This window comes from Camelus dromedarius, chromosome 29 (genome assembly GCF_036321535.1).
Source record: "Camelus dromedarius isolate mCamDro1 chromosome 29, mCamDro1.pat, whole genome shotgun sequence".
Classification (NCBI taxonomy): domain Eukaryota; kingdom Metazoa; phylum Chordata; class Mammalia; order Artiodactyla; family Camelidae; genus Camelus; species Camelus dromedarius.
The window spans coordinates 8,278,275-8,287,672 of NC_087464.1; the positions used below are offsets into that span (position 1 = coordinate 8,278,275).

A 9,398-nucleotide genomic window follows, 5' to 3' on the forward strand; every position below is an offset into this window, starting at 1 on the left:
CTCTGGGAGTCGATAATAAAAGAAAAAGAAAGAGAAAGGATTTAGTGTTGAATTTTTCCGCCTCCTTCCACGGGGTTGACAGAATGTGTCAGGAAATCGATGACATGGACAGACTTCCCCTTCCTTTACGGGGTGAGATTAAGGAAACAGGTGGTTGAGGGAGGAGAAAGAATGTGTTGGTTACAGGAGAACAAGGTCCGATCTGTCCTGAACACTCAGCAGTGAAAAGCCTTGTAGTCTAGACAGAGCCACGGAACTCCACGGTCTCCCCGAAGGTAGCCCTTGAATGCCAAAGAGTTCATACAAGGCAGGAGCTCCTCTGTGGGCTCAGCCTTTCAGGATGCCCTTTGCCATGCTGGTCCGTGGAGACCAGAGTAGACTGCCCATGTGACATTTTCAGGTGTTGCCTGCCTGTGTCACAAATATCACCTTAACCACCAGGGCCAGAGATGTATTCCTGACATCTGGCACAAGTCATCGCAACAAAAGCTGCGAGGCAGCCAGCACGTTGTGCCTGAGCTACCACTCAGACCCTGCCTGTGTGCCGGGATTCCTGCATCCTTCACTAACCAGCCTCCTTAGGACGAAATCTGCATGTCTTGATCTCTTTGGCAATTCTCATGGCATGTCTCTCTCTTTCTTTTTCTTTTCCTTTTTTTTTTTTTTTTTTTTTTGAGGCCAAAAGCCTGAACAATAAATTTGATTCTTTATGTGAGGCAGTCCTTTTTAATGGTCATTTCTGAAGTTTCGCTGGTTCATAACCTCGGTCATCACAAGGCTGGGCATTTTCCTTCCTGAAGAATCCGAGTGAACAGGCAGGAGTCTGTGCGCATCACCGGCCGCCGTGGCCCCCGCTCTCATCCTCGCCTCCCCCACACGTGCCCTCCCTGCGCCGCCTCTCACCCGCCGATGCAGGGCTGACGGCAGCGGCGAGGGCTCGACATCAAAGCCCGCTCCCAGCCCGCGGCGTGCCTCTAATGCTGGCATTACGGAGAGGAACAGAGAGAGTGTGCGAGGGAGAGCGGGGCCGAGGCAGGGAGGGAGGGACGAGTGCGCACCGCCTGAATGGCCTCTCACACAGAAGGGGCCCGAAGAATAGAACAAAACCTCCCATTCTCGCCCCCTTTGTAATAGGCCCGGGGAAAACGGGCATGTGTGGTGCCCGGACGGGCTGGAAGTGCATTAGCAGTCTTTCAGTTTACAAACAAGAGGCCTAATTTAGAAGAAAAATCTCCTATCTGATTATTTCTTTGTGTTCATCCATGTGGAAAAAATGTCTGTGCAGAGAAGGGTGGGGGGCGGGGGATGGGGATGGGGTGGGGGCGGGGGGCGGGGGGCTGGTACTGAAGGTGGCTTATTAGCGCTGGGGCTGAATCATGATTGTGCCGGGCAATTGGGAGATCATTATTCATCTTTAATTTCCAGACTGAAAAAAAAAAATACATGGAGGATTGCTAGTCTGGAGCACCCACTGTGTGAAAAGATTTAGCAGGTCTTACTGCTGGTCCTCTCCGATCGGCTTCGTCACAGGCAATGCAGCCAAATACTCGGGAGTATGTGATCAGATGTCTCCTTCTTCGTGGTTCTGTATTATGGCGATGCGGGAGGATGCAGTTAGGGTCACTGATAGAACGTTCCAGAGAGTTTCTTGACATCTTCTGGATTAGCGTAACCATCACAGGTGCCGAGTCCCTGAGTCCCAGCGGTCAGCAGGTCAGACGTGGGTACTGCCCTCAGGTTTTCCCAAGGTGAGCAGTTCAAATGGATTGGAAGGACAGGGATAGGAGTTTCATGGAAAGGATGCAAGATGGTTACGTTTTGTAGTCAAGTAATTCCCGTGATAGCCATTGGGAAGATCTACAGTTTTCTCAAAAATGAAGGAGAAGAAGAAACATAAGACAGAAAAGACTGCATGGTAGAGGCAGAGTGGTATTTTCTTAAGATGATATTCGAGTCTTTCCTAAATTAGGGAAGATAGAATTCTGTTATAGAAGAATATCCCTTTTGAATTTTGGACATAAAATATGTTTTAGGGAGAGAGATGATGAATCCAGATGTTGGACTTAGAATATCTCTGGTCTTTCATTTTAGACAGTCCTTTGACCACTCTCACACTGGCATTTTTTCCCTAAATTTTTAGAAGCATTTCTTAAGTTGAGTACTTTGGGGTTTTAGGAAAGTGGTTGAACACTGCCTAAAGCCACAGCTTTAAGAAAGCAACAGGGAGATTTAACCATGTAGGTAAGAGTGAGAACTGAATAGGGATGCCAAGCTTGGAGAACACCTTTACTGGAGGTCTAAATCTAGGGACAGTCTTACATTATTGATTCTCAAAAGTTTAGATGCCTTCTTTCTTGAAGGCAGAAGGAATGCAAAAATATTTCATCTCTCATGTGACCACTGATTGGTAGCGGTTACTTAAGAGTACAAGGTCAAATGAATTTCTGAGGTCATGTCTGCACTCAGTGATATTGTGACACGTTATTGTTTTCTGCTTTGTGTGTGTATGTTTGTGTGTGTGTGTTTGTGTGTTGGCAGGGATATTGGCACGCAGGCTAGGTTCTGCTATTCTTGAATTGGCTTATCTAAAGAATCTGTTAATTCCTTGAGATTCTGGACCCTAGAGGGCTATTTTTACCTCTGTTTTATGGTGTAATTGATCATAAGTTGTCTTTCTTTTGGAGAATTAGTGTAGCAGACACTATGGGTTTTGTTTTCCTTGAATTTACAAGTTAAGAGGAGAATCTGTTTTTGCCCCAGTTTTTTCAGGGAAGGGAATTTATCTTGCTTCATGCAAGTCAGTGATGGGGATCTGTTCCCCTGGCAATATTTTGGGAACAGGGACATGAAGCAATGCTGGTCAAGAAAGTCTCTCTCTTAAGACACAATTTATTAAGTTTTATTTGCTTTAATGGATGATTCAAAGGAAGATATTCTCTTCTGGTCTCTGCTTTGTGAGAAAGTAATTATTAGAGTTCTTCTCTCTTCTTTTTTTTTTTTTAAATTGAAGTATAGTCGGCTTACAATGTTGTGTTAATTTCTGGTGTACAGCATAGTGATTCAGATATATATATATATATATATATATATATATATATATTCTTTTTCATATTCTTAGAGCTGTTCACTTAAAGAAAGGCACACTGAGAGAAGCTACCTTTTTCTGCCTCTGGCCATTGCTGTTTGAGAATAGGCAGCTTGGAACTTCTCTAGCATCTTGTAACCACAAAGGGAGAAGCCCCAGTACAAATGCCAACACTCTGAAGTGTTAGAATGCTGAAGTTGTTGAATAATTGGATAGTCTTTAGAAATATCATGCCTTTAATTGTTTGAAATGTTATGCTTTTTAATTTTCATGAGGTAATGAGAAACATAATAAGGAAAGATTTAATAGAGAAACAAGTCATATTGTTGCCAAAACATGGCCTCTGTACCCAGCTTATCGAATTGAGACTCAAGGACAGAGTTTTGGATGAAGTAGAAAAGGCAGCTTTATTTCTTTGCCAGGCAAAGGAAGCCACAGTGGGCTAATGCCTCTAAGACTGTGATGTGAGCCTGCTGGGGAGAGAAGGCAGGGGGTTTTGTAGAAAAAGTTTAAGAGTTCAAGGGGCAGGGCTAGTTTCCATAGAGATCACATACAGGGTAATGAATTGTTGCAAAGTTGTTCTTATTTATTCAGATGCAGGGGTCCCCTTCTCTCTGCTGGATAGGAATTTCAACTCCAGCTTTGGGACTCTCTTAATATTCTTGTACCTAGAACAAAGGATGCATAGGAGGGGGCCCTGTGGAGAAGAGCTCTAGAGAAAAATTTGTGCAGTTTAAAGACAGGTTGATTAATGCTTTTAGCCTTTGTAGTAGGCTGAGTCCTGCGACCTACTGCTGTAGTCTGAGACCTACAGCTTGAACAACTGGATACAAGGAAATCACAAGGGATCAAGAGGAGGGCACTGAGGTCAAAAGCAGGGCACTGGGGGGCAAAAGCAGGGCACTGAGCATGATCCTTGCACACAGCACCACAAAGGGGTTGGGTGGACCACACAAGCCTCTTCCTTTCCAGCCTAACCCTGGTCAGCAAGAGCATGAGAAAAAGCCTTTAAACCATCATACAGTTAAGTAGTTACAGACACCACTACAGATATCAGATGGTCACCAATGACAACAGGGTCCTACTCAGTTACAATATATTTATAACGTGTGAAGGCTAAATGATATGATGAAATAATATATAAAAGATGGTATTACCATAACAGTTTTTAACAATTTAAAGAGGTCTATATGGAAGATAATAAGCTGAACATATTAGAAGTGTAATGATTTCATCTATTTTGACATACCTATACACATGTAAATATTATTTTCTATGTAAAGTCTCTCACATATAATAGTAATGGTATTATTTGGTAAATTTCATTTTTGTTTACCACTGCTAATATATTTGTAGATATGAATTTTGTGTATTAATCTTGTATCCTGCAACCTTGAAAAACTGACTTATTAATTCTTGTATTTTTTCTAGGTTATATTTGACTTCTACATAGACAATTACATGAACTGTGAATAAATCAAGTTTTATTTTTTCCTTTCCAATCTGGTTGCCTTTTATTTTTTTTTCTTGCCTTATTCAATTGGTTAGCTCCCTCATATAATGTTGAATGAAGATATGAGAGTAGACATTCTTCTTTCACTCCTGCTCTAGGAGGAAAAACATTTAGCCTTTCACTATTAAATATGATGTTTGCCAAAAGTTTTTGCTAGTAGATGCCTATTATCAGATTGGGAAAGTCCCCTTCTGTTTCTAGTCTGCTGAAAAATTTTAATCAGAAATAGATTTTTTTTCTAGACACTTATTTTTACATCTATTGAGAACATCATATAGTTTATCAGTTTTGGTTTGTTAACAGTGATTATATTACTTGATCTTTGAATGTAAAACAAACCTTGCTTTCCTATAATAAACTCCACCTTGTCATGATGTGTTATCATTTATATAAATTGTTGGGTTCAGTCTGCTAAAACATTATGTAGAATTTTTGCTTTTTTATTCAAGTATATTTTTCTTTATTTTTCTTTTCTTGTAATTTGTCAAAATTTGATCTGTAGGTGATGTTGGCTTCATAAAATACATGGAAAAGTATTATCTCCTCTTCAATTTTCTAGAAAAGCTTATGAAGAATTAGTATTTTCTCTTTCTTAAATGTTTGGTAATATTCACCCATGACACTAAGTAAGCCTGCATTTTCTTTGCAGAAGAAAATTTTCACTTTCCCGTTCTTTGCACCATGAGCTACTACAAGATATTGAATATATTTCCCCATGCTATACAGTATAAACTTGTTTATCTCTTTTATATATACCAGTGAGTATCTGACATTCTTAGGTTTAAAACTATCAGTTATGCTAAGCTAGGGTCTTCATCATAAGAGCAACATCTTGAACGTGATTATGAGTTGTAGTTTTGCCTGGTGACAACTTTGCTTCCATGGCCTTTTATTTTGACTGTGGGAGAAAGATGGCTACATATAGCTTATTTATTTGGATTATATGCTAATCATATTGGACAACATTGCAAGATCAACAATTGGATCCATAGCTGAGTGTTCAAGAAGTCATTCCAATATTACATCAGGTCAACAGCTTATTGATGATAAATACGTGATGTGACTAGGAAATACCACTTCAGTTTTCTTGGGCAATTGTAATAAGAGTGAGAATATTTTCAACACACTTACAAAAACTACTCAGTTTCCTTCAATAAGGCCCTTAATACTTTACCAAAATTAGGTGATACACTACAATCTGTGTTTCAGGCTCACCCCATGTGTTGGCTGTATGGCATTAAGTCACTTAATTTCTTAGTAATTCCTATTCTCTTATTGGCAAAATGGAAAAAAAAAAAAGAAACCTATTTGGCCTTTGTAGATTAAACTCATTCATTTATCTGCCAAATCCCAGCTAAAAGTTCAGAAAGAAACTTTCCAGAAAGTAAGATCAAGAAAATAGGAAAGAAGAGATTAACTGGGGGGAGTAAAGACTTTTTTGTTTTTAATTTTAAAACATTTTAAATAAAATTATATATATGTAATGTATATTAAATGAAGTTTTGACATACATAATTTGTGTACAGTTATTTGTATATAGTTTAATGATGACTACAGACAAGCTGATTGACATATACACCTTCTCACAGAGTTACCTTTTTTGTTTTGTTTTGTTTTTGTGGTGAGAGCACCTTTAATCTACTCTCTTAGAAAACTAAGATGGTAAGTGAATGAATGAGTAGAAACTGCATCATAAGATTAATGAAAGATGAAAACCAGATGGTTTTCCAACAAAAGCAAACCCCTTGAGCTGTAGAAGTCCAGAAGAATTTCAGGAACTGGACGTTTCTCAAAAGGTGAGATGGATAATTATGCTAAAACCAAGAGGTATGGCTGAAAGTCTGTATGAGGAGTAGTTGATTTCTCCAGGAGCTGCCCCTAACAGGACATAGGAGCTTTGCCCTCCAAAGAAACTGAATTAGAGGCTTGGGACTGGGCCCTGGGCACAGCTGAGAGTGCAGGCTGGGTGGTGTGCTCGCAACTAAAGAATAAGCAGATGTCTTCATTGTAATCATGAGACCATGTGATGGAGCTCTGATCTTTTGACTTGACTGGCCTGAACTCTGTTTCTAGAGTTTCTGGTTGGGGTAGGCTACAGAGGACCAGGTGGGCTGCAGGATGATCATAGCATAGCATACATGCACCTTCTCCCGGCGATAAAATCAAACTCTAATGTAGGTGCTGCTGTGAAGAAACTTTGGAGATGTAAAGAAAATCCCTAATCCATTGATTTTAAGTTAACCAAAAAGGTTTTGGTTGTTCTACCTAATAAAATTAAGCCCTTTAAAAGGGGGCTTGGAACTTCTTTGGATGCAAAGACTTCAACCATCTGCTGCCTTTTCAACTGCTCTCTTTGCCTCTTCTAGACTGAAATGTACGGACAAAAATTCAACCTGTGCCCATAGGCTTCCCGCCTGATTGTGATCTTCTCTGCCTGACTGCCTGACCTCTGAACTTTGAACTTGCTTGGCCAGCTCCCACAACTGTGTAAGCCATTTCCTTGTATTAAATCTCTTTATATATGCCTATATAGATAGATCTGTATCTACATATCTATCTTAAGATATATCTTTATATCTCCTACTGGTTCTGCTTCTCTAGTTAAACCATGACTTTCACAGACCATCAGTATCCTTCTAACGTAGCTTCCAGAGCGCCAACCAGTGTAATTGGTACTGTCACTTGGATGAAGAAGGGTGTCTCTGAAATGATTTCTTAGTCCTCAACTGTTCCACAACTGAGTCTCATCAATCAACAACCCATTTTCACCATATATGTCTTTGATCAAAGTTTATTTTGGAATCAGAAGACAATGGAAGAAATGGAGTGCGGGGTAAGGATTTATAGATTATCCAGAAAAGGGTGATGGAAATGTTCTGTATCTTAATTGTGGGTGGTCACACGGTCATGTGGGCACATCCATTCATCAAGACTCATCCAATTATATATTTAAAATTTTGCATTTCACTCTACAGATTTTACCTTAATTTAAAAAATGCGAAGAGGGTAGTAACTCAGTGGCAGAGCATGTGCTTGGCATGCACGGGTCCTGGGTTCAATCCCCAGTACATCCATTAAATAACTAAATAAATAACTAAATAACTAATTAAGTAAGTAAATAAACCTAATTCCCCCCCAACAAAAATTTTTTTAAATGCAAGAAACGAAAAGTAAAAGAGAATTGATTAGAAGAAATAGATACGAAATCTAGGACATTGAACTAAAAGGATATCTAGAGGAAACCAACAGAATACACTCATAAATTAAATGACTTTTTTAAGAATCAAAGGATAAGAATTCTAAGACTGAAATAGCTTCATTAAGAACCCAAAATAATGAATAAGAAAAGATCAGCATTGAGGGTCCATACTTTGATATTTTAGAACTTTAAGAATAAAAGTTTTCAAAGGTCTCCTAAAGAAAGACCAGATTGCAAAAAGAAAAAGAATAACCAGGATGTCTTTGGCTCTTTCAACAGAAGACTGAAGAAAAAAAAGTGGAAGGGTATCTTTACGACTCTGGGTGAAAGGTTTTCAATCTAAGGTAGGGATAAAACCTTAACGGATTGTGAGAGGGAAAAACATACATGTTAGCATTAAACATTCTCGAAGTTTAATTGTTCATGCTTCTTCCTCAGATCTGCTCCATCCAAATCAGGACGTCAGGAGAAGAGGAACATTAAACAGGGACACACACACAGAGAGGGACAGGAAATATCTGGATGACAGCCGTTCTGTGGACTGGAAAGCAAGTTGTCCAATTTGGGACGAGAGGCCTGAGGGTTCCCAGGAAATACATGTATTTTCAAAAAATGATAATAATATTAACTAATAATGTGTGTGTATATCTATATATTTATATCTCATTCTAATGAGAGAAGTTCAGGATAAAATTCTTTGATAAGTACATAGGAAGCTAAGAAAAAAAAATACTGCCTTTATGGGAAAATAAACAAAAACAAGAAGTTGAGAAACAAGGAGAAATAAAGGAAATTTAGTACTTTCTGCCAGAACTGTAAACAATATTTAAGTGGCCGTGGTAATTGAAGCACTAAATATTGATTTAACCAAAATCGTTTTATAACTCCATTGAGAAATTGAGGAGAAGGAATTTACATATTTGTGTGTACTGGGGAGGGTTTCGGTACTTGATTCTGGTCTTTCATCGTAGTAGTCAATATGTAATGAACAACTGAGAAATAGCGATGCAAAAATACCATTTATAAACATGTGGATACATACCAGAAGCAATACGTGAGGGAGCTGAAAATGGTCTATTCTCAGCGAGTAGGTCTTGTGGGGTGAAGGGTCAAGGAACTGCTATTTTTCATTTTTTTGGACTTTACAGAACTTTTACGCAAATAAATATCAGGTGAAAGCTAAAATAAGATAAAAAAAAACAAAACCTTAAGGGATTGGTCTAAAGATCCAACGTGATAAGGGGTGTACCCTTGTTACACTGTAATTCACTATAAGTGTTCATTATTATTATTGTTGTTATGATTAAAAGCAAACAATGGCTAGATCAGCATCATAAGAGTCAAGACAATGCAGTTGTCATAGTCCTGCCATTAACCTCCTGAGTGCCACAAATCGAGTCATTCATGCATGTAAAACATCAGCCTATTCAACTTGGAGATAAAACAACAATTTCTGCCTGTCCACTCTGTAGAGTTCTGTAAAGCTCAAGTGTTATGTATGTAAAAGTATTTCACTCACTGTAATTGCTGTTCTTCGAAAGGAAGATTATTATCATTTCCCAAGATGTCTCACTAGGTTGGATATATGGGGAATTTTAGAC

The 9,398-nt window shown here is 38.9% G+C and overlaps 1 long non-coding RNA gene across 1 annotated transcript; it reads left to right on the forward strand.

Moving 5' to 3' along the window:
- Window positions 1-6,342: 6,342 nt before the first annotated feature.
- On the forward strand, window positions 6,343-8,443 carry LOC135319588 (uncharacterized). Its single transcript, XR_010378381.1, has 5 exons — window positions 6,343-6,394; window positions 6,965-7,085; window positions 7,200-7,431; window positions 8,077-8,141; window positions 8,236-8,443. It is a non-coding gene; the product is annotated as an uncharacterized LOC135319588 (long non-coding RNA).
- Window positions 8,444-9,398: the final 955 nt, after the last annotated feature.